The sequence below is a fragment of the Rhineura floridana genome, chromosome 3 (genome assembly GCF_030035675.1).
Source record: "Rhineura floridana isolate rRhiFlo1 chromosome 3, rRhiFlo1.hap2, whole genome shotgun sequence".
NCBI lineage: Eukaryota > Metazoa > Chordata > Lepidosauria > Squamata > Rhineuridae > Rhineura > Rhineura floridana.
The window spans coordinates 174,501,602-174,526,372 of NC_084482.1; positions in this window are offsets into that span (position 1 = coordinate 174,501,602).

The following is a 24,771-nucleotide window of genomic DNA, read 5'->3' on the forward strand; positions in this document are numbered from 1 at the left end:
AAGGACTGCCCCATCTCCCTGTTGTGTCATACTACAATTTTCATCATTCTTTGGGGCTTTATTCCTGCTTGCCCATATTTGTGTGTGCGTGTGTGTATGTCTGTATGTGCTTGCTTACTAAAGAATTTACACCCTGCCTTAAAGAGCCTATAGCCCTCACAAGGTGGCTTAGTCCTCAACCCTGGCTCCACCCACTTTCTTTGGAGCAGCAGACTGCAAGACCTCAGTTGAGCCCAGCAGACTGCAAGCTGTAAGTCAAGAGCCTCCATAACATTACATGTGAATAAAATCTTCAGCATATTTTACAGGGACAATAACCATTTTGTCACATTTGGGGGGATGTCTCTCAGTCAGCATGAAAAACAACAACAGATAATCAATGGGACTTTAATGATTGCTTTTATTATGCCATACGTTTTTGTAGGCCAGAACCTACTTCCATCTTTCTATATATCTATTATTTTTATTGAGTTTTAAATAGCAACAACAGATTTTGCAATACACAAAGAAACAATAAAAAACAATCATTTTTTGTTATTCTTTTTAGCCTGAGTGGAGTCATAGAATCATAGAATAGTAGAGTTGGAAGGGGCCTATAGGACCATCAAGTCCAAGCACCTGCTCAGTGCAGGAATCCAAAATAAAACATACCTGACAGGTGGCTGTCCAGCTGCCTCTTGGATGCCTCCAGGGTTGGAGAGCCCACCACCTCCTTAGGGAATTGGTTCCATTGTCGTACCACTGTAACAGTTTGGATGTTTTTCTTGATGTTCAGCTGAAATCTAGCTTCCTGTAATGTGAGCTCATTATTCAATGCCTGCACTCTGAGATAATCGAGAAGATATTGTGGCCCTCTGTGTGACAACCTTTCTTGAAGAGCGCTATAATATCTCCCCTCAGTCTTCTCAAGGTTAAACATGCCCAGTTATTTCAGTCTCTCCCCAAAGGGCTTTGTTTCCAGTCCCCTGATCATTCTTGTTGCCCTTTTCTGAACCTGTTCCAGTTTGTCTGCATCATTCTTAAAGTATTGTTAAATATAAAATAAGCAAGCATATAGAAGAGTAAGCCTTGCTGAAACAGTACCAGTATGGCTTTTGCAAGGGTAAGTCCTGTCTCACTAGCTATTAGAGTTTTTTTAGAGTGTCAACAAGCACATTGATAGAGGTGATCCAGTAGACTTGGATTTTCAAAACGTTTTCGACAAGGCACCTCACCAAAGACTCCTGAGTAAGCTTAGTTGTCATAGGATAAGAGGAGAGATCCTCTTGTGGATCAAGAACAGGCTAGGAAACAGAAAGCAGAGAGTAGGAATAAATGGAAAATTTTCCAAATGTTGGGATGTAGTCTGTGGAGTCCCCCAAGTATGTGTGCTTTTTAACTTGTTCATAAATGATCTAGAATTAGGGGTGGACAGTGAGGTGGACAAGTTTGCTGATGATACTAAATTGGTCAGGGCTGTTGATACAGAAAGGAATCTCCAAAAGGACCTCTCCAAATTCAGTGAATGGGTGGTAAAATGGCAAATGCAATTAATTGTAAACAAGTGTAAAGTTATGCATATTGGAGCAAAAAACCTTACCTTCACATATATGCTCATGGGTCTGAACTGGCGGTGATGATGGCTCTCTCACAATAACCTCCCAATTGTTGGGAAAAAAGATAAAAGACTGTGTGTTCATAATCAGTGAAATCTCTTGAAAAATGAGACTGGGGCAGAGTATGATAGGAAGTGTAGTTTATGGAACAAACTGAAACACAGCAACTCTCACCTGACTACTTGTTACATTAATTGTGTTACTTTTGTGTTAGAGGACGTAATTTTTTAAAAACCTTTGAAACTTCAGCAAGTGGAAGAGGGAAGTGTGGTGTGTGTGTGTGTTGGAAGAGATGGCTAGGATCTAAACACAAGATATTGCACACAGCAGAAAACTGCACACCCAATCTGCCCTCTGTTTGCTGTTTCTGCTCCAGCAGTTCCTGCTGGCAGAAAAAAAGAAATAATCTTCAAGGGTGAATAGAAGCTTGTTTCTTCAATAGTTTACCTTCTGTAGTAAAAACAACAGACATATCTTCTGTTCTGCATGTGTTTCTTTTTTTGGATCACAGACATTTTATTTCACATTTTAAATGTAACACAGACCTGACTTTTCAACAGTGGGGATGGCTAGGTTCAGGGTTGGACCAGATTCCACAGAGAATAATATTATGAAGTATGAAAGTTCTATTAGTAATGAAGATATGCTCTGATTACTGTTCAGTCAAAATTATAGTGAGGAATGTATCCAGCCAATTTCAAACTCATTTTCCATAAAGAATCAAAGCTAGAAAGTATTGTACCTATTTGTTAGCTTTGAAATAAATTGTTTGGTGACGAAACTTCAGTTGTTGTTTTGCTGTAGGAAAAAGAAATTGGCCACCAGTACATTTCAAGTTTTCTCTATTGCTATAAAATCAAACCCCAGGAGAATCTTTAGTCTCTTTTGCAAAAGTCGTAGGAAATAAAAGTTTGGTGAGAGGCTGCTAATAGACAAATCATTTGGAAAAGCTTACATTGTGCTTTCATGAAAGCACTACAGGAAAATCTACTTTAAAAATAGAGGAAAGGCAACACTACAAGGACTAAGCTAAGCTAATTATTTTTTAAACAAAAAGATGGAGGTCATATAAAACCGTGAATACATCAGAGACCTTTTCCCTCCATGCGAATTGTCAAATTCTTGTTGCAATAGGCAGCCAAGCATGTACTTGCTTTGTAACCTTCTTCCTGTATGAAAGAGTTTAAGTGTATTTGAGTAATGTGCCATAAAAAACAACAACATATTTTTGCTCCTGAATGCCTTCAAGTTTTTTTTTACTTCAGTGGTAAAACATAGCAAAACATGGTGGATTTTCAGAGCATTTTTCAGAAATGTGGAAATGGCTTGTATTTCTTCCAGAGCTTGGAAAAGTTACTTTTTTAAACTACAACTCCCATCAGCCCCAGCCAGCATGGCCACTGGATTGGGCTCTGATTTCTTCTTATACCCAGGTTCTTCTAAGCCAGGGCCAGCCCTTCCAGAGTCAGGCAGCCACCCTCAGGCAGTAGATGCTGAGGCTTGGGATGCAGACAGAGCTCTGTGTGTCCTGTGACCCCTAAGCTTGCCTGCTGCTATTGGATGGTGGAGGATGTGGTCCTGTCACCAGTGTTATAAGATTCAGTTGCCAGTCCGGTCACCCTCTGCATGTGGAAGGGATGGAGGTGCCATTTTTTCCTTCACCTTGGGCAGCAAAATATCTTGGGCTGACTCTGTTTTAACCCAGAGTTTGAAGGTTTAATGTAAAGGAAGGTGAAATCAGATATTTAGGGGGCAATCCAAACCCAAGATCTGCAAGGATGAACAGAATTTAGAATAGGTGGATCTGGCTGAGCCAGAACTCTGCTGGTTGTGGTCCTTCATCCTGGCTCAGTCAGAGATACAGCAATATAAACCCTCCATCCTGGCTCAGCCAGGGCTCAGCTGGCTAAGCCAAGGCAAGTCCCCCCAAAGGGGGATCTCTGGGAGAGTGGCAGGGGCAGAACAGGGCAGGAGGAGACTTACTCTTTGTTATGTGCCACCCCAATCTCCGAGTGGTGGAAGACTTCAGGGGTTCCTGTGCTTACCCAGTGTTTGGTTTCCTTGGAAAGAAGATCAGCGGAGTCTTTTTGAGATATGGTTTATTTACTCATATACACAACCTACGCCTAAAATGGAGGGGTTTTCCATCTTCTTGTAGGGAGGCACCCGAAAGCCATGGTGCAGAGAGCAGGCTTCTCTGTGTGTCTCCCTAGTTCCCAGCTTCTCCAGACAAGCCTCTCCTTGGCTCCAGGGTGGAGGGAGGAGGGCCTCTCCCCTGAAAAGAGTTCCAGTAGCTCCCTTTGGATATGCAGATTGACCGTTCAATAAGTCCATTAACTCACAGGCTGACTTGGCTAAAGTATTCGTTTAGCAAAAGAAACTAGTCTGACCAGTAGAGCAGGTTTCTTGATTGCATATCCCAACTAAGATCACAGGCTTGAAGGGGACCCAAAGAAATCAACTTTCTCAGCCTTCAATTCTGTAACACTCCCATTCCAAACTCCATACAGCTCAGTGAGATGACCTAGTAACCTAGTGGAAGTTACACTGGCAAAAAGAATGGTGCAAGTCAAACTCTATGTTAAAGGTTTGTTTTCCCTCTGCCAGGCATTGGCTTGCTCAGTCAGCAGTAGCCTTGCTCCTAAATGGAGTTTGGTATAGGGGTAAATTGCTCCAGCGTAATTTGCCTTTGTATATTATACTGGCTTCCTGTCATTTGGATTGCTCTGCCCACCTCTAGAACTGACACGCTGGTCTGTATCAAAGTGGGTAATGCAAGACTTATTAGCCAGCTGAGGTACTGTGAGAAGAAGTTCATCTGACCATCCTCTTCTTGTATCTCTTTCCACAGGCAGCTGCTTCTGTGAAAGATGTGGCAGGAACACTGTAGAAGGTGCTCTGAAAACTGAACCAGTTTCATTTAATTGCTTGAAAAATGTGTAGATTCTAGAACAGGGCTTCTTATTGGAAACTCAATGAACTACCACACTTGGGGAAGTTAAAAACATTCCCTTAACCTCCTTCTGTCTCCCATCCCACATTTGAAGAACTTGTACTAGTTCCTCTCTGTAAAGAGAAACAGCGGTGTTTCCTTTCCATCTCTGGACTTTAGGCTGAATTTTCAGCTGTTCACCTTCCCCATGGACAAGATGGTGCTGATGATTAGATTGCTGAAGTAGAACGGGAAGCTAGACATGAATGCTATTCCTTTTCTGAACTCCGAAATCTTTGAAAGTAGATAAGCCAATCCATAGAGAGATGGAAACCTAAGCTCCTGGAAGAATCAATCACACATGGCATCGAGCTATTAACTTCTCTCCCTATCACCACCACTCAGTCACAAGCTCTGACTCATCTGTTCTTCCCCTCATCCAGTCAGGATAGACAATACTGACCTAGATGGACCAATGGTCTAATTCAGCTTCCTATGTTCCTATGCTTTTAAATCTAACTATATAATATTTTCCTAAGTTATCATGTAGTGTCAAGTGGGATGGGGCGCAGAAGAGCAGCAGGGCAGCAAACAAGGCGAGGTCGTGAGGGAAGCTAGGATGGTTGGCGGGATGTGGGAGACCGAGTGAACAGGGTGGTTGGGTGTAGGGTGAGCAGGGTGAGCAGGCGGCTGTGGGGTGGGCAAATGAGCAAGCAAGATGAGTGGGCAGGTGTGGAGTGAGCAGGCAAGCAGTGAGGGGGGAAGGTGAGTGGTTGGGGGTAAGTGGCGGCAGCTGCAGCCTGGGCGGTTTGCAGGTAAATGGCCTGGGGAGACAGCCTAGGCATGCTGTGTGGCTCTGTGTGGTAGTGCCATTTATTGAGGAGAAGTGGCAGTGCAGGGCAGCAGTGGAGGCAGTGATGCAGCACCGCAACAGGCAAGGACTGTTAGCAGGCCCATGATGGCTGGTGAGCACCAACTACTGGAGGCACTGGGAGGAATTGCAAGGGGTGAGGGGAAAGGAGCGCCTGGGGGTATCTGGGGGGTGTTTGTGAGTGCCTGGGGGGTCCATTTGTGAGCGTGTGGTTTGTATTCCCTGCCTCTGGGTGTGTGTTTGGGAGTGCCTGGTGTGTGTGAGTGTGAGAGTCCCTCTGTGTGTGTATGCTTTGGGGGGTGTCTGGGGTGTGTGTTTAGTGGTGCCTGGGTGTGTGTGTTTGGGGTTGGGGGGTTGGTAAGCAATGCAAGCAGGGGGACAGAGCCCCCCCATAAAATAAAAATGCTAGTGTAGTTTTGTAGGTTTCAGTGGGGCAAAAACAGCTCCTGGAGACTGGATTAGTCTTTGTAGCAGTCAGCAAATTAGAAGAGTTTTTTGGGGTGGGGGTGGTTGTCTTGCCTTCAAATTTGAGGTGGCTGATGGATTTCTTCACTTCCTTCCTCTCTCTTTTTGCTAGCCCAGCATTGCCTATCTAGTCCACTATTGTCTACTCCCACTGGTAGCTCCAAGTAGAGGTCTTTCCCATTAGCAGATTCTTTTAACTAGAAATGCCCGGGATTTGTCCTGGGACCTTCTGTATGCAACACATATACTCAAGCACAGAGCTATGGCCCCTCCCTAAAGTTCAGTTTGACTTGCTCACAAGTAAATGTTCACAGGATTTATTAATTTCTAGATTTTTTTAAAAAAAGCTCACAAGTATTCAACGCTGCAAAAAAAACCAAATAAAAATAAATCCTAAGAGTTACATAATGTTGCATCTCTGATCTCTAATTGATGCTTACATGTTCCTGGTGACTATTTGCTTAGATACTTCTAAAGTACTTCTAAAGCACCCTCCTCCTCCTCCTTGAAAGGGCTCCGTTTCTCCATTGGGAAGTTCTGTTGTAGTGAATATAGCTGTCAACAGTTTTAATGTTTCTTTCTGAGGGCCTTGAGAGCCAGTGTGGCATAGTGGTTAAGAGTGTTGGACTACGACCTGGGAGACCAGAGTTCGAATCTCCACACAGCCATGAAGCTGGGTGACCTTGGGCCAGTCATTGCCTCTCAGCGTCAGAGAAAGGCAATGGTAAACCACCTCTGAATACCGCTTACCATGAAAACCCTGTTCATAGGGTTGCCTTAAGTTGGAATCGACTTGAAGGCAGTCTATTTCCATTTTTTCTGAGGGCCTTTAGAAAGGGGAAAGCATCTTTTTCCTTGGCTTTTCTGGAAACTCCCCAACTGTCAATCTTAGGCCATACACAGTTTACCCAAGATCAGACAGTACACCTGCTACCCCATCTCTCTAAAGATTCACAGAATCTAGCAGAACTGGTACAATTTGTACTAGTAACATTAATAGTCTTCTTTCCTGTACTGCACAAATTTCCACTCAGAACTAATTCATGCTTAATGCCTGGCATTTTGTTCTTGATGAGGTGCAAAGAAATTAATCACCACTGCTCCTCTCCCTGAATTTCCATGGATGTAAATTTGACTGAATCCTGGTGCATCAGTTCTAGTCCTCCTAGACCAGCCTTTTCCAACTAGTGGGCCACCAGATGTTGTTGGACCACAACTCCCATAAGCCTCAGCCAGCATTGCCAATGGTCAGGAAAGATGGGAATTGTGGTCCAACAGCAGCTGGTGGCCCACTAGTTGGAAAAGGCTGTCCTAGACCATAGAAGTGGCACTAGAAATGCTATTTTTGTATTCCCCTGCCAAACCTATTCCTATCTGTTCTGAAGCACAAAATAATTGCTCTGTGAGAAGGAGAATAATCACTGGTAGTGAGGAGGGCTTGCAAGAAATGGGACAGGAGAGACTTTGCTGGGCTTTTCTGTAATGGGATATGACTAAATTGGGGAGCATTCCTGTGGAGATCATAAGATTTGTGGTGCCCTCTGCTTCCCAAATTGAATCAGAAGGCAGAAAAAAAGTATATGGCCAATGCTTCCTAGCAGTTATTTCCTATTGGGGAGCATGGGGCTGTAGTTTTCTCTGCCTCAGAGGTAGGCGAAACTAAAGATGCATGTAGCCCCATCAGTATAATTTCTTGATCGTCATCCAGTTAAGGAAAAGCCTGGCAAGGCCTCCCATGCCTCTAGCAAGCTAGCTGACAGGGGACTCCTCCCTGTTCTAATAGGTAAGGGCTTCTTTCTTTCTTTTTTCTTTTTGCCAAGGGGATGGAGCACTTACAGAGGGCAGGAGCAACCATCATTGTGAGTTGGACTTGAATTCAAAGAAGTGTGGGTAGAGCTTTCAATGGGTTGAGGCTTGTCAATCTGAGAAAGCTCATATCCTGAACTTCCTCATGTAGTCCCTATTTTGGTCCCTGTTTTAACCTGAGACATCAGGCATTCCTCTGCATTCTTTCCCTGCCACAGACTACCAGCCATCTTTAAACTTGTCTGAACAGGATATATTTCCAACTTTATCCTTCAAAGTTCCACTTCACAGAGCTTTCATATACAAATATATACAGGAACTTGGAATGAGCATTCCATAAATATGCAAAGTGTCTGTCAGATTGGACAGGCGGCATACATTATAGTCGGTGTTGACAGCCTGCAAACATTTAGCTCAAACATTTTATATATATAAAATATTGTTGATTACTTTCTTATAAATACAGGAATATTTCAAATAGTGATGGATGGAACAGCAAACGTTGATCTGTCTTACACAACCACTCTGATTTTGCACAAGGGCTCAGCTGCACTATACATTTCATTCGACTACTATTGTTCTACTTTAAAAAGTCATGGCTTCCCCCAAAGAATCCTAGGAACTGTCGTGTGTTAAGGGTTCTGAAAATTGTTAGAAGACCCCTATTCTCGTCACGGAGCTACAATTCCCAGAGTAGTTTAACAGTCAATCCCTCTTCCCAGAGGACTCTGGGAGCTGTAGCTCTGTGAGGCGAACAGGGGTCTCAGCATCCCTTTTCATTAAAGGACTAAGAGAAAATAGTTTTTACAGTTATATTTTCATTCACTGAACTTACAATTTCTGTTGTATATCAATGACGGATAACCCACTCCATCCCCATGAATGGGATAATCAGTGGCGGCTGGTGGCTCCATGTCAGTGGGGCAGTGGAATCTGCTTTGGGTTTTAGTCTGAGCTTTTAAGGAGCTGTCCAAGGTGCAGAAGTTCAAATTAAAATCCGGAGCTACTGACATGGAGCCAGCAGCTGCCACTGGGGATAATGTTGATTGCCATTAAAATGACTACAGGTTGAATATAATTGAATATTATTTTACACAGATTGTTTGATCAATCATACTTTACAGAAAGGTATAGTTCCCCAAACAGAGAAACTTAAGAGATTGCTGCAAGAACATTGCTTGCCAAATATTGGAAATCAAATGAGATGCCAGAAATTAGTGATCTACCTGTTCTAAATAAAATTGCAAGGATTATTGGGCTGAAAAAGAACGATGTAATAGATTTGAAGAAGTGGAGGTGCTTTAGGAATTTTGGAAGCTCTAAATGTAGTGTTATCAGAGAGAATCCTTTTCCTTTATAAATTATGGAAGCAGTGACTGATTTAAATTTTAAGTATCGTATAAGAGATTGATGGGTGGTATTATTGTTATTATTATTATTAATTACATTTGTATACCGCTCCATAGTCGAAGCTCTCTGGGCAGTTTAACAACAATTAAAAACATTAAAAACAAATATACAAATTTAAAGACACTTAAAAAAAACAATTTAAAAACACATGCTAAAATGCCTGAGAGAAGAGGAAAGTCTAGACCTTGCACCGAAAGGATAACAGTGTTGGCACCAGGCGCACCTCATCAAAGATATCATTCCATAATTTGGGGGCCACCACTGAGAAAGCCCTCTCCCTTGTTGCCATCCTCCCAGCTTCCCTCGGAGTAGGCACCTGGAGGAGGGCCTTTGATGTTGAACATAGTGTACGGGTGAGTTCATGTTGGGAGAGGCGTTCCATCATGTAGTGTGGTCCCAAGCCGTGTGAGGCTTTATCGGTTAAAACCAGCACTTTGAATCAAGCTTGGAAACATAGGCAGCCAATACAAGCAGGCCAGAATCGGTTTTATATGTTTGAACCGTCTGGTCCCTGTTATCAATCTGGCCGCTGCATTTTGCACAAGCTGCAGTTTCCAAACCATCTTCAAGGGCAGCCCCACATAGAGTGCATTGCAGTTATCTAACTTGAACTTTACCAGAGCATGGACAACTGAAGCCAGGTTATCCCTGCCCAGATAGGGGCGTAGCTGGCCACCAACCGAAGTTGGTAGAAGGCACTCTGTGCCACCGAGGCTACCTGAGCCTCAAGTGACAGAGATGATTCTAGGAGAACCCCCAAGCTACAAACCTGTTCCTTCAGGGGGAGTGCAACCCCATCCAGGACAGGTTGAACATCCAGCATCCGGTCAGAAGAACCACCCACTAGCAGCATCTCGGTCTTGTCTGGATTGAGCCTCATCCAGTCCATTGCTGCAGCCAGACACCGGTTCAGCACATTGACAGCCTCACCTGAAGAAGATGAAAAGGAGAAATAGAGCTGTGTGTCATCAGCATACTGATGGCAGAGCACTCCAAAGCTCCGGATGACCGCACCCAACGGTTTCATGTAGATGTTGAACAGCATGGAGGACAGAACTGACCCCTGCAGAACCCCATACTGGAGAGTCCAGGATGCTAAGCAATGCTGTCCAAGCACAACCTTCTGGAGCCGACCCGCCAAGTAGGAGCGGAACCACTGCCATGCAGTACCTCCCACTCCCAACTCAGCCAGTCGTCCCAGAAGGATACCATGATTGATGGTATCGAAAGCTGCTGAGAGATCAAGGAGAACCAACAGAGTCACACTCCCCCTGTCTCTCTCCCAACAGAGGTCATCATACAGGGCAACCAAGGCTGTTTCCGTGCCAAAACCAGGCCTGAAACCCGACTGAAATAGATCCAGATAATTGGTCTCATCCAAGATGGTCTGGAGCTGGCCTTATTTCAGTATTACTGCATTTATACATGCTGAAGGTATTTTTTATTTGTGATTAGTATTTCTAAAAATAAAATAAAATAACTATTCAAGAACCTAAATGTGGGCATTTAAATTTTAAATTTGGTTTGAAGCATTGCTCCAGAGTTGTCTCACTGTTTTAAATAAATCAATTCCAAAGCAAACAATTTGAAGACTGAGACCTAAATAAGTGAACAGGAATTGAAAAAGTGGCACAGTGATACAGCTCAAGAAGTTACTTGAAAGTCTGGTCTTCTCACCCCCACAATTAGTGGTTCCTATTAACTCTAGATATACTGGAGTAGAGGAGAAAGTTATTGATAAAAAAATAGCTAAAGGTGGCTTGAGCCTTATAAAAGATGCACACTCTTAAGACTGGTAGGAAGAGAGGGAGGTTGGTTGAATGATATGACTGATTTATGGTACAAAAATAAATCTCTGAAATGTAGTTTTGCGGACAGTGGTAACTGCTCTATAGTTCTCTAATCTTAAGAAGGCTGGACTGTTTAAGAACAATATTACCTTTGCAAAACAGCAGAGCACAATGTTGTTTCCTTTCCACATTTAAATACTTCCACATGCCTGGTCTGGAATCGGCTAGTCTTAGAACCGTAGGAGAGATTACTCACACTTGCCCTGTCAGTGTTATGGAATTTTAGATCAGGCTTATTCAATCAGTATTTATATTGTGCCATTAAAGGCGTAATTTTCCTTTATGGGAAGATATTGTTTGCCAAGAATAGCAATAAGAAAAGTGGCCCAGCCACTTCAGAGGAAACCTCTTCAAAGAAGGGGCACAGTCAGCCTCTAAGGAGAAAAGAAAATGTTGAGGACTGAAATAAGTACCTGACTTCAGAATCCAACAGACAGGGCAAACTAGAAAGGCCCTGATTTGGCAAGGACTTTTATAAAGAAAAGTGTGTGGTGACTGTGGACCTGGAAAGTAGTATATATCCTGCTGCCCCACATGGGCTTCAACACAGGTGGTGGCAGGGGTTAAATTCATAACGGAAGATAACTCAGCAAGAGCGATGAAATCATTTGACAGAGGCCAGATTAAGACAGCATCTGAAATATCTGTCTTTGAAGGAAATCATGTTAGGAATCAAAAGGGGTCTAACATTAGAGACTTGCTTTTCAAATGCAACAAATCATTATACCTGTCAAGATTTATGGACAGATTTATTTATGTTGACAGTGGGACCACTAATGGTTTGACAAATGAGAAGTCTTGACAGATACAACAGATATGTTTAAGCATATTTCTCCTGTTTGGGGAGGGGGAGGAAATGAATGAGTTTGACATGCCATATTGGTACACTTTCATTCAGCACAAAGTTCGTTTTCTGTTGTCAGATGGCAAAAATACAGGAGCCAGGACTAGGAGAACTTGCAAATGTATAAGGCAATGCATCTGTCCCACTTTTCTCCATCTCACGCTCAGCTTCACCTTCAAGCACCCAGGGATCTGATTGCGTTGCTCAGAGGGGAGGGGAGTCAAGGCAGCAACTTTTTGCTTCAAACCTCTCCAAGAGTCCCTTGCACCACTGGAGAGATTTTTTTTTGGGGGGGGAGCAAGAGACAGCAAGAGAGCTTTCTGCTACACAAAGATGCTTGCCTCTTCCCTTTCTGCTACACAAAGATGCTTGCCTCTTCCAACGGTTCCTCCCCCCACCCCAAATATCTCTGTTAGTGAGAAGAGGCTGAGGGCAAGGGAATGGAAGGATCTATCAATTTTGGTTCTCTCTATTTCTCATTTTGTTCAATCTTATATTCAGTTCTCCACATTTCTGCTGCAATTTTCTACTTTTAAAAAATCCTTCAGCATTTTAGGCCAAATTCCTCCTAATAGACACATTTTTGTACGCAGTTTTGACCAATACACACATTTCTGCAAGCAATTTCTCCTAGTGTAATGCATTTTGTATGCTATTTTCACTAATAAATACATTTTTATGCACACTTTCCTAAAACATATGCATTTTTGTAAACATTGTTTGGATGCAAAAAAGCACCACAAAATTCAGATCAGTGCAAATTTCCAAGGGTGGCTCTGTTTTGGTTCTCATATTGTTTCAGAAAACATGAATTTGATAAATTCAATGTTACATGCAAATTGAATCAAATTGCTTCTGCCTCCCTACTTAGGACTGATTCCCTTTCCCCTCAGCTGAATATCAGTTGGAGAAAGCTGGAAGAGAGGAATTATCTTAATTTATAGAAGAATTGACACACACAGCCCCCTCTTAGTGCCTTAGAATTGGCACTAAGAAGCCATAGTCATTTATTTTTATTATGTCAGGTCTTGCAGAAATCTGTCTATGTAAGGATCAAATGAAAATCAGGGTGTTGCAATGGAGAACACTCATGGAAACATGAACATTCATGTGACAAATTGCACACCCTGAAAAATGTGCTAGGGGTTTCCACACCAACAATGACTGGAGATATGCTCAGAGGCACATGTTACCAAAATTTTCCAAGCTACACAGGAAGTGGATTGGACTGTGAAAGACCAACCCAAATGGTGTTTGCATTCTGACCAACTTGTAGGGCAGTCCAATATCTCAGAGAGGAGGCCAGGTCTCCTGCTCCCCTGGTGCATTCACTATAGCTGCCCAATTTCCCTGCTTTTTAAAGTTTGATAGAAATATCTGTGGGCTATAGGTACATTCTTAAACTGCAAGGTTTTTTGCCTATTAGTGAATTTCTTTGCTTTTTAATCCAGGAGGTAAGAAACGGGATCATGGCAAGTTTGCTGAGAATGGGTTGATCATTTGCATACTTACTGAGTTCAGTGGGATTTACTCCCCTGCAATCTAGAGGTTAAGGTGTTGGACTATGACCTGGGAGACCAGGGTCTGAATCCCCCCATAGCCATGAAGCTCACTGGGTGACCTTGGGCCAGTCACTGCCTCTCAGCCTCATGAAAACCCTATTCATAGGGTCACCATAAGTCGTAATCAACTTAAAGGCAGTACATTTACATTTTTACTCAAGCTTAGGATAGGTGAAACTGACCACAGGGGATGGGGAGGAGAGGAGGAGGAAGAGGCAGGGAAGGAAGGACAGAGGGGAGAAGGGATGGGAGCAGGCAGGAGGGGAATGGGAAGAGAACAACAGGTTTGATCATTTGCATGTTTACAGAATTCAGTGGGATTTACTCCCATGCAATCTTGCTTAGGATAGGTAAACCTAACCGGGGGGAGGGAGGGCTGGAGTGGTCAGGGAGGAGGAAGAAGGAAGAGGGGAGGGGAGGAGAAAGAGAGAAGAGAGGGAAGGAGGGGAAAGGCAGGTCTGATCATTTGCATGCTTATTGAGTTCAGTGGGATTTACTCCCGTGCAATCATGCTTAAGATAGGTAAACTGACCATGGGGAGAAGGAAGGGGAGGAGGAGGAGGAAGGGGAAGGGCAATGAGGGGATTGGAAGAGGATGGGGATGGAGGGGCAAAGGAAGGGGGAGGGAAGGGGCAAGAGGGAGAGGATAGGAAGGAGAAGGGAGGGTGGATTTGTTCATTTGCATACTTTTTGAGTTCAGTGGGATTTATTTCTGTGCAATCATGTTTGAAAATGGAAATGGACTGCCTTCAGGTCAATCCCAACTTATGGCGACCCTATGAATAGTGTTTTCATGGTAAACAATATTCAGAGGTGGTTTTACCATTGCCTTCTTCTGAGGCTGAGAGGTAATGACTGGCCCAAGGTCACCCAGTGAGCTTCATGGCTGTGTGGGGATTTGAACCCTGGTTTTGTAGGTCGTAGTCCATCACTGACCCAGGGGAGGGGCAGGGAGGGTAGGAGGAGGGGGAGGGGAGGAGATTGGGTGGATGGGCACTGGGCACAGGGGAAGCCCCTTTCCTTTCCAAAAGGAAAACATTGTGAACAGTATCATTGCTTTTCAGCATTTCCTCCTCCTTTTTACTCTACAGCAGGCACATATAGCCTCCTACCCAAGTTTAAACCAAAGCTCTCACTGGCCACATCCACATCAGGCCTTTATTTCACTTTGGACAGTCATGGTTTCTCTCAAAGAACCCTGGGAAGTGTAGTTAGTGAAGGGTGCTAAGAGTTGCTAGGAGACGCCCTGTTCCCCTCACAGACCTTCAATCAGAGTGGCTGACTGTTAAACCAGTCTGGCCACTGAAGCTCTGTCAGTGGAATAGGAGTCTCCTCTCAGCACCCTTCACAAACTACACTTCCCAGGATTCTTTGGGGGAAGCCATGACTGTCTCAAGTGAAATCAAAGTCTGGTGTGGATGTGGCCCCCTGATTAGCCAAGCCCAGCAGCTGTGAGTCTGGCATTTAGAACACTGACAGTTGGTTCTTATTGAGCATGCCCGACACTATCATTCTGTTCAATGCAAAATTTCTTAAATTAATTAAAAATCAGCCAGCCATTTTTTAAACTTTTAAATGGCAGGAGATGAAGGTCAGAGTATGGGGCAAGGTCAGTACTCTGCGAACATGGCTGATTTTTAATTAATTTATGAGAACTCTGACAGAAAAAAGTCCAAAATGGCTCTGGTTTTTTTCTCTCTTTTTAGACTTTGAACTCTTTATTCTCTCTGACTATTTTGTGTATCGCCATGGAAATTGAGATGGTTGTTAAGCAAGCGTTTCTGAGGTTAGGACGATAGGTTTTGTAAGGTTTTGTTCTGATATGAGCTTATGGGACGCATCAGAATGGCATGGGGGTATTTTCAATTTAACAATGCAGAATGTGAAAAATCCACGCTGGCTATAGTATACAGCCACTCTTGTGGCTATATAATAATGGGTTATTTTTACTTATCACTGTATCCATAGTAAAGGGAAATTCGTATTAAAGGTATTTTGACAATGATAATGTTGTGTTGACAATGTGAAAAACCTGCAAGCAGAACTAAGTCAACAATTATCTGTCATGTGGAAATGGCCTTGCTAGGGCAAAAAAGAGAATTGCATAAACTGTACACTGTTTTGACCTGTAAAACCTTGCATGACTTGGGGCCTTAGCATCAAAAGTAGGAGTCACCAATCTTTTGGGCCCTGATCACATTTGGAATTTTGAGAAAGTGCCATGGGCACCAGTCACACACACACAAAAATGTTGTGGGTTGTGGCATAACACAAAATGGATACCATGGTAGCATGGCCAGCTCTACAAGAGAAGAAAAAGAGACAGGACCACACCATGGTGCAGACATGGCCCTCCATCAGTCACTCTGTCAGTGAGGAAAAGGCACCTACATCAGCCACCGCCATGCTTGTTCACAGAGAGAAGATCTTTGCACCTCTCCTGTACTCAGAACAGATGGGAGGGTGGGCGTCTAATCCTGGTGTCCAATCAAATGTGGGTATGTTTAAGGAAGTAAGTTCAGTATAGTAGAGTGTGAGCCAGTGCAAGCAGGAACTGAGCAGGAACAGCAAACAGATTCCCCTGTTTTGTGGATTTTTAAGAGGTTATTTACTGAGACCTTTTGCAGGCACCATAGAAGATACTGGAGTGCACACTGACACTTGCTGGTACCATGTTGGTGATCCCTGACCTAAAGGAATGGTTTCCCCATATGTCCTAAGGTGTCCAATTCCCCAAGAGAATCAACAGACACCATCCTCCAAGTGACCCCTCAGCTTGAAGTATGGAGGGTGGCTATGAGAGAGGGAGACTTTAAAACTTTGCAGCTGTGCCTCCCTTCCAGTTGTGGAAAGACAAGCTTTCCTGGTGCCTATGTTAATGCCTTTCAGTGCAATTCAAAGTCTTTAAAAAAAAATTATTCCAGGCCTTTTAATATTATTTTAATATCTTTCCATAGTTTTTAAAGCTTATTTAACAGTGCATCCTATGCATGTCTATTCAGAAGTAAGTGTCATTGTGTTCAAAAAAGGCTTACTCCCAAGTGTGTGTACATAGGACTGGAGCCTTAATATCCTTAAAGACTGATATTTATATTATTGGGCTTCTGATAGTGTTTCATTATTTTTAGCCCTTATGATTTTATTTTAGCTCTCTTTTTATTTGATTAGATGACTTGATTGTGCTTGGTATTGTGTTTCTGTGCTGGTTCTGGAATTTAATGTGAATTATATTGTATTATTGGTATTTTAAATTTAAATTTTGTTTTAAATTAAATTATTGTTTATCGCCTAGTGAACTCCAGCTATGAGGTGACTAACAAATGTAAATAATAAAGAAATAATTGCATGTGTGAGATTTTGCAAATCACATGGGTGTCTTGTACATTCAGCCTTTGAAATGAGAATGGGGCACAAAGGTGATGTATTGTTTTGTAAAGTTACAAGACCATTTTAACAATACACGTAGGGTCCACATCAATCAATGAGTTCATCTGTCCTAAGATATTAATAACAACCTTCTGCACATATGTCTACCTACAATGTGGGTGATTGTTTTTGTTCTAATTTTCTCCTCCCTAGTTTTGAGAGACTCTGGGAGTGGCTAATCTTTTAAATGCAGGCCATATATGTATATAAGCTTTTTTACCATTCCAAGCTGGAGAATAATTTGGGGGAAGGGACTGGAACTTAATTCAGTTATGGGAAGCCATAATTATGGGAAGCCTACAAGCAGGACCTGAGCACAACAGCAATGATATTCAGAAGCATGGTGCCTCTGACAGTGGAGGGAACAGAGGAGGGGACAGTAAACCTAGACAATATCTATTCCCATCACATTGAAACTGTAAATGCCAGTGTTTGTTGGGAAGGAGTGGATTATGTGAATCCCTCCAAGAGAACGCTGACTGCATTGGGCTCTTTCTTGGGCTGACTTGAGGCAATAGGCAATGCTGAAGGATCAAACTCTCCATGGTTTCATATAAATGGTTTGTCTTGGATTTCAAAAGAAATACCTGAAATGTTGTTATTTAGGAGTAAAACTGTTTCTAGGCTTCAGTAATAAGGTAACCCAATGGTGCATACAATCATACGTCTCTGTCTTTACTTTTTTAGTCTGCAGGAATCCATTTTGTACCTTTAGCCGTAAAACAGTGAAAATCAGGTACTTTTTTTGAGAGAGAGATATAGTGTGTGCACACCAGGCATATGTTTGACATCAGAATGCATTTAGCAGAAGCACAATAGGTAATGTTGTTAATGCAAAAACATTTTGGTATTTCAAGAAACCATTAGATGGCATCAGGGGAAGACTGGGGCTCTAAAAAGAATGAATCTTGACAGGCTGAACTATTATTTTTTTCACCAGCCTGCTCTTTCCCTGGAAAACTCTGAAAGTGGAAGTAATTTGTTCAGATTTGCTCATGGTCAGTTGTTTTAAAATGATGACCATTATTTCATCAATCTAAAAATTAAGAGGTATATATTTCTCATCACTTCTATATATAAAAGTTATGTGTCCTATCCCCCCCCAGAACTACTGGTTGGTGCCAACTTTAGAGCCTTTCTGTTTTACTTCTTCAAGCAGGAAATAAACCCTACCCTTGTCAACCCAGTCAATCATTTGACACTTTGCTCTTGTAATTTTCCCCCCTCCCTAGTTCTGAGACACAGCTCTGGGAGTGGTTAATCTTTTAAAGCAACATTATGCATTATAATACCAAGTGTATACTTCAGTGTAGTAATCCCATAGTAATGCAAGCAATATTAACATGTTCTGGGAGATAGAGAACTGCCAGGGGACCTGGGATTCTTTCAGTAGAAGCAAAGTGGAGAGGATTTTTCAGTACAGAAAAAGATGTTGCATTTAATCCCACAAGCTAAAAAACAAACTAAATATTTATGATGCAAGAAAAAGGACTAAGGATGATTATAGCAAATTTGACTGTAGAATAAAATGCTACCTAATCTAGATATTTAATGGAAGACATTTACATGAAGAATGGTAATACAGCATGATGCTTATTAAAACTAGTGAATTAACTATAATTAAACATGGATATGTTAAGATCTTCATTGACAGGCAGAGCAATCCAATAACTGGTCAAAGGCTGGCTGAAGAGCTGTTGGGAGTGATGTAAGTTCCATATTGTCAGGGCTCTGTTGACATCGACTCCAGGAAATTGAGTTTTAGACCCTTTGGATGTCCACTGTGAATTGTTTGCAAGGCACTTTGAGGGTAACGTTGCTTGCCTCCGTAGCAATCTTGATGCCCAATCCACATCTAGTGTAAACCACATCTAGTGTAATCCACATCTAGTGTAGTCGTCAGTGAGATGTTGTCCAGTGCAATGTCTGCTGCATCAGTTGATGTGGCCTGATGACATGGACAAGGTGCTTGTGACAATGCGGCCAGCAAAGTGTCTTCTCGACCCTTGCCCTTCTTGGCTTATTAAAACTTGCTGAGGGGGTTTGACCGAGTGGATCAAGGGTGTGGTCAACGCATCATTGTGGGAGTGGTTCCAGCCATCCTGCAAGAGGTGGTGATCCGACCGCTCCTGAAAAAGCCTACCCTGGACCCATTGGTTTGTGACAACTACGACCTGGTCGCAAATACTCCCTTTTAGGAAAGGTAATCGAGAGGGTTGTGGCACAGCAGTTACAAGTACTCTTGGATGAAACAGATTATCTTGACCAATTCCAATCTGGGTTCAGGCCTGTTTATGGGACTAAATCAGCCTTGGTCGCCCTGATGGATGATCTTTATCAGGATAAGGACACGGGGAGTGCGACCCTATTATTCTTCCTTGATCTCTCGGCGGCTTGACCATGATATCCTTCTGAGCCAATTTTGTGAGATGGGTATCAGAGTACTGTTTTACAGTGGTTCTGATCCTATCTCCAGGGTCGTTTTCAGAGAATAGCATTGGGTGATTGTCTTTTGCCCCTGGCAGTAGTGCTGTGCAGCGCCGTAGGGTACCATCTTGTCCCTGATGCTGTTTAACATCTATATGAAGCCCTTGGGAGTAGTCATCAGGAGATATCGGGCAAGGGGTCAGCAGTACGCTGATGATACCCAGCTCTACTTCTTTGTAGCATCTGAATTGGGAGAGGCCATGCAAGGTCTCGACTGGTGCCTGGACTTGGTGGTGGGCTGAATAAGGGACAATAAATTGAGTCTGAATCCTAGCAAGACAGAGGCGCTGTGGGTTGGTGGTTCCCGATATTTGGATATTTGGTCAGTTGCCTGCTTTGAATGGGGTCGTACTCCCTCTGAAAGAGCAGGTCCATAGTCTGGGAGTGCTCCTGGACCCATCTTTGTCACTAGATGCACAGGTGACCTCAGTGGCTAGGAGTGCCTTTTACCAGCTTCAGCTGGTAAGACAGCTGCTGCTCTTTCTGGACTGGGATAGCCTGACCATTGTTGTCCATGCACTGATAACTTCCAGGTTGGATTACTGTAGTGTGCTTTATGTGGGGCTACCCTTGAGATTTGTCCAGAAGGTGCAGCTGGTGCAAAATGCAGTGGTACTACTGCTCATTGTGGCAGGATATTTCCAACATGTCATCCTTCTGCTCAAAGAATTGCACTGGCTGCCCATTAGCCACTGGGCTAAGGTCAAGATTCTGATTTTGGTGTACAAAGCTCTATACAGCTTGGAACCAGGATACCTGGTCTTATCCCTTGTATACCCAGTCAATCACTGTGCTCTGCAGGTGAGGGCCTCCTGCAGATACCATCTTATCAGGAGGTCTGTTCTGCACAACAGGATGTGAACCTTTAGTGTAGTGGCACTTACCCTTTGGAATTCCCTCCTCTTAAATATTAGACAGGTGCCATCTCTGTTATCTTTTCATGGCCTACTGAAGACCTTACTCTTTCAACAAGCCTTTTAAGTAGCGACATTATCCCAGTTTGCTTCTCTTTTGGAATTGCTTTTCAGATGTTTTTAAAGCTTTTTTTAAAAAAAAGATATTTTGTAAATTTTTGTTTTAATATATTTTAATGTCTGGTTTTATGATGTTTTAGAGTATTTTAGTGTTTTAGTTTGCCTCCCTCCTACTGGCAGGAAGGATAAGATATAAATTTAATTAATAATAATAACAACAACATTAATAATAAGTGCTGCTGCATCTGCAGAGACCAGTGGGGAACAGCACTTGCACAGGAGCTCCTGGAATGCTGATAATGTACCATGGGCACTGCTCTGTTGACCTAAAACAGGGTATTTTGTGGCTGTTAGGGGTGTGATGGGGTGGCCTTGGATCTGCAGGATACAAAGCCACCTAATTGCCTGAACACAACCGGAACTGTGCCAGACCTGAAGCTGGCACCGTTAATATTCCTTCCACTGGGGTCAATAGAAGGAGAAAAATACTAGCAGAAGGAAGTGGAGAAAAAAGATTCTCCCCCCTTTCCTGGCGAGAAGGAGGCAGCAGGACATTGGATGCAGTGGAGCAACTGGCTTAGAATCTCTTCCTAACATTATAATAAGATTGCAACCATAATCTTATCTTATCTTAAACCAGTATGTGGCATTTATTTTACATGGCATTTCCACTATGAAAATCCTCTACCACAATCTAAGAGAACAACTCAAAGAATGTAGCTGCCTTTGGGCTGGAGCATATTATGTATTATTAAAACTGTATTAGCCAGAGTTGTGTACCCACACCCATCTAGCATTTGCCTTTGCATTCTTTGTCTTTATTTGCATTTTTTAAAGAGGAAAGGCAGTGTTTGAGAGGTCTCTAACAGAGGAGAACCAGTTAGAACTTTTGCCAATACCAACAACAAAATATAACAGATAATATTTCTTGGCATCCTGGGTTTCATCCATGCACCTGTTTCTACCAGTTGTAGGTTTAGGTTGGACACATTCTTGATACTGCGCTGAACTTATTTCAAGACTGCAGACTTTTTAAAGTGCAAGGCAAATATTTGGAAGCCACGTGAGCTATTGGTGGCCTGATAGGTTCCTTTTCACAGGAAAGAAGCTAATTGATAAAGGGTCCTTGCTGCACCTCTCTAGGAAGACTTGCCTCAAGCTTTGAGGAACATTGTTCTAGAGGACTTGATCAAACATATTTTGAAATCTGAGCATTACTTGGTTGAGACTGGGGTTTGCTCTTTGTCAATAGGAAAATGCAACAAGGAAGGTTTGAACAGGTTCCTTCTTTGCTACTCCACTTTGGGAGGAGTATGGATATCAACTGTAATCAAGCTGGCCTCTTTTCATCTATGGACAGCTGGGATGTTGCCATCCATTTTTTTTGGATGCAGACCTTAAAACTGTCAAGCATCCTTTTATGACACTTAAAGATTACACTACAGTAATGAGCTATGTCTCTGAAACTTACTTGAAAGCTGCAGCTGGTACAAAAACCCAGCAGCTTTTTCCTCCCACCAGTTTTATTTTCTTTTTGTGTGTGCACAGATTACAGTTGTACCACAGCCTGTGCCAGTCCCCTGGATATCTTGGTGGGCTCCTAAATGCTTCAGTAGAGAGAACTTGACCCCTCCCTGCAAAGAAAGTCTATGGAGTATGACAACAACTCTGAATCTATAGTTATATGAGCATTGTCAGAAACCAGAAAGGAGAAGGACTTTGGCAAGTTTTTGTTATTATAAAAAATGGGAATCTACCACATCTTAGGGCTTTCTTGCAATGGGTTGTGGCATCCAGTGGTTGCATAAGTAAAAGGCAGTTTGTCCAACCTATCTTTCTCTTCCCCTCCCTCCCTCCAGTCCTCATCCAAAGCCTTTCCAGATGATTGGGGATCCCCCTAAACAGAAAGGGCTGTGTTGTGTGGGTCCGCATTGGGAAGGTAAGATTGGCAGAAATCAGGTGGAAGAATCTTGTGCAGTTAGAGCTCTGCTAGTTTTATTTGTTTATTTGTTTATTTATTATTTGATTTATATCCCGCCCTTCCTCCCAGCAGGAGTTTTCTCCAACCTCAAATCAACTTCAAACAATTCCCCATCCCAATACAGCTCCGCACAACACAGCCCGCTCTGTTCAGAGGGTTCCCCAATCCCCTGGGCCTTCTATTTGCTTACCCATTGGATATGGATAGATATATACAGTATACACAGTATACACACCCACCCACACACCCTACAATGTGTGAGATGAAAATTCAACTTTAAGGGATCTTGAAAGGGATCTTATAGGAAGATGCCTCATGCCAAGTTGGACTACTGGTCCATTTAGCTCAGTATTGCTTACATTGATTGTCAGAAGCTCTCCAGGTTTTTAGATGGTGAACATTACCAGTCTTGCCTGGAGATGCTGGGGATTGAACCATGAACCTTCTGCATGAAAAGCAGATGCTCTATCACTGAGCTGTGGCCCTTTTCTATTGGCTCCAGATCCCAACAGTAGGCATACATAGTATGCACATGTCCAAATGGGTAAGTTTTCCCTCTCACATGTTATGGGGTCCACCATGAAAATATACAATGAGTTTGTTATTGTCATCTGAAGTTGCCCTTGGTAACTACAGGCCAATTCCATAGTGTCCAGGGTGGTGGGTTAGAGCTGCCCTTCCAACACAGGCATCATTGCAGCTTACCTGGATGGTGCTGAGGTGGGGCAGGGCAGTGGTGAAGTCAGGATTACGCAGACACAACAGTAGGAGCACAAGATTGGCTTTGCCAGTGTGTCTTTGCTGCCCTGACCTTGCCGCTGCCCTGCCACATCCCATTGCCATCCAGGTAAGCTACAGTGGCATCTGTGTCTGAAGGGCGATTCCACCACACCATACTGACCACTACTGGGCCAATTCCAACTTTACATTTTTAGAATGGCCTTAGCATCCTTTCCTGATATTTGCACCAGGAATTGGATCCCAGGACTGGCTTTATAACATAATGTGATGTTCAGCTGAAAATTCCTGGTTCAGTCATTACCTCTTCAAAAATTGATCTGGATATATGAAGGAGATAGAAGGTAGGATTCTGTCCTCCAAGCACTGGTGCTGCAGTTAGGTAATTTTACATTCTGAACTTAATGGTCTTACAGTGGGCCCACTCTAGTAATGTGCATTATTTATTTTATTCACAAAGTGGCAAGCCAATCCTGATACATTTGGGGCCCCTCCTGCTCATTCTGTTAACTGGGGCTCTGGACCTTTGCCCCAAAGTCCAGCCTTGTTGATGCCACCACCTGAACAGGAGGCCTGAAAGATTGTAGCTCAGTACTAGAGCATCTGCTTTGCATACAAAAGGTCCAAGGTTCAATCTCTGGCATCTTCAGGTAGGACTAAGAATGATTCCTGCCTGAGTCCCCAGAGAGCCGCTGCCAGTCTTGGCGTGAGTGAATTAAAATGGACAGGAATGGGACATTTTCAATCAGGCAACTACAAAATATTTTATGCAGGAAATGAGAAATTAAGAAGAAATGAGGTTGCTTTAATAGTGAGGAGTGATGTAGCAAAAGGAATTAGAAGCTATAAAGCAAGGTCTGAGAGAATTATATCAATGAAATTAAATGGGAAACCTATTAACATAACCATCATCCAAGTCTATGCTCCAACGGCAAACACAGAAGAAGAGGAATTGGAGAGATTTTACGCAGAAGTACAGGAAGAAATTGATCACGCACCAATACAAGATGTGCTGATAATCATGGGGGACTGGAATGCAAAAGTAGGGAACAGAGAAGAACTAGGAATTGTGGGGAAATGGGGCTTAGGAGATAGAAATGAAGCAGGAGAAAGACTTATTGAATTCTGTGAGCCAATAATTTGTTTCTTGCAAACACATTTTTTTAGCAACCGAAAAGATGACTGTACACGTGGACATCACCAAATGGTCAATATAGGAATCAGATTGATTATATAACTGGAAGCAGAAGATGGAGAAGTTCCATACTTCTGCAAAAACAAGACCAGGAGCAGACTGTGGTACAGATCATGAACTGGTAATATCAAAAATCAGAGTAAAGCTAAAGAACAACAATCATAATGCCAAAATACAATTTAAATAACATTCCAGAAGAATATAAAGATCATATGAGGAACAGGTTTGAGGCTTTAAACTTAGTTGACGGAGAACCAGAAGAATTATGGAGTGAAGTCAGAGACATTATCAGGGAAGAGTGCAAAAAGACAATACCTGTAGTTAAAAACAGAGAAAGACCTCAATGGATGACTGAACAAACTCTTCAAATGGTTAAAGAGAGAAGGAAAGCAAAAGCAAAAGGAGACAGAAACACGGTTAGATCCCTAAATGCAACTGTACAGTGACTAGTACATAGGGACAAAGAGAACTATAACAATAGTTATTGTACAGAAATAGAAGAGAACAACAAAAAGGGTAGAACAAGAGCCCTATTCCAAAAGATTAGAGAAATTAAAGGGAAATTTAAGCCAAGGGTAGGGATGTTGAATAATCAACAGGGGAACACACTGACTGACTGGGATGAAATAAAAGGA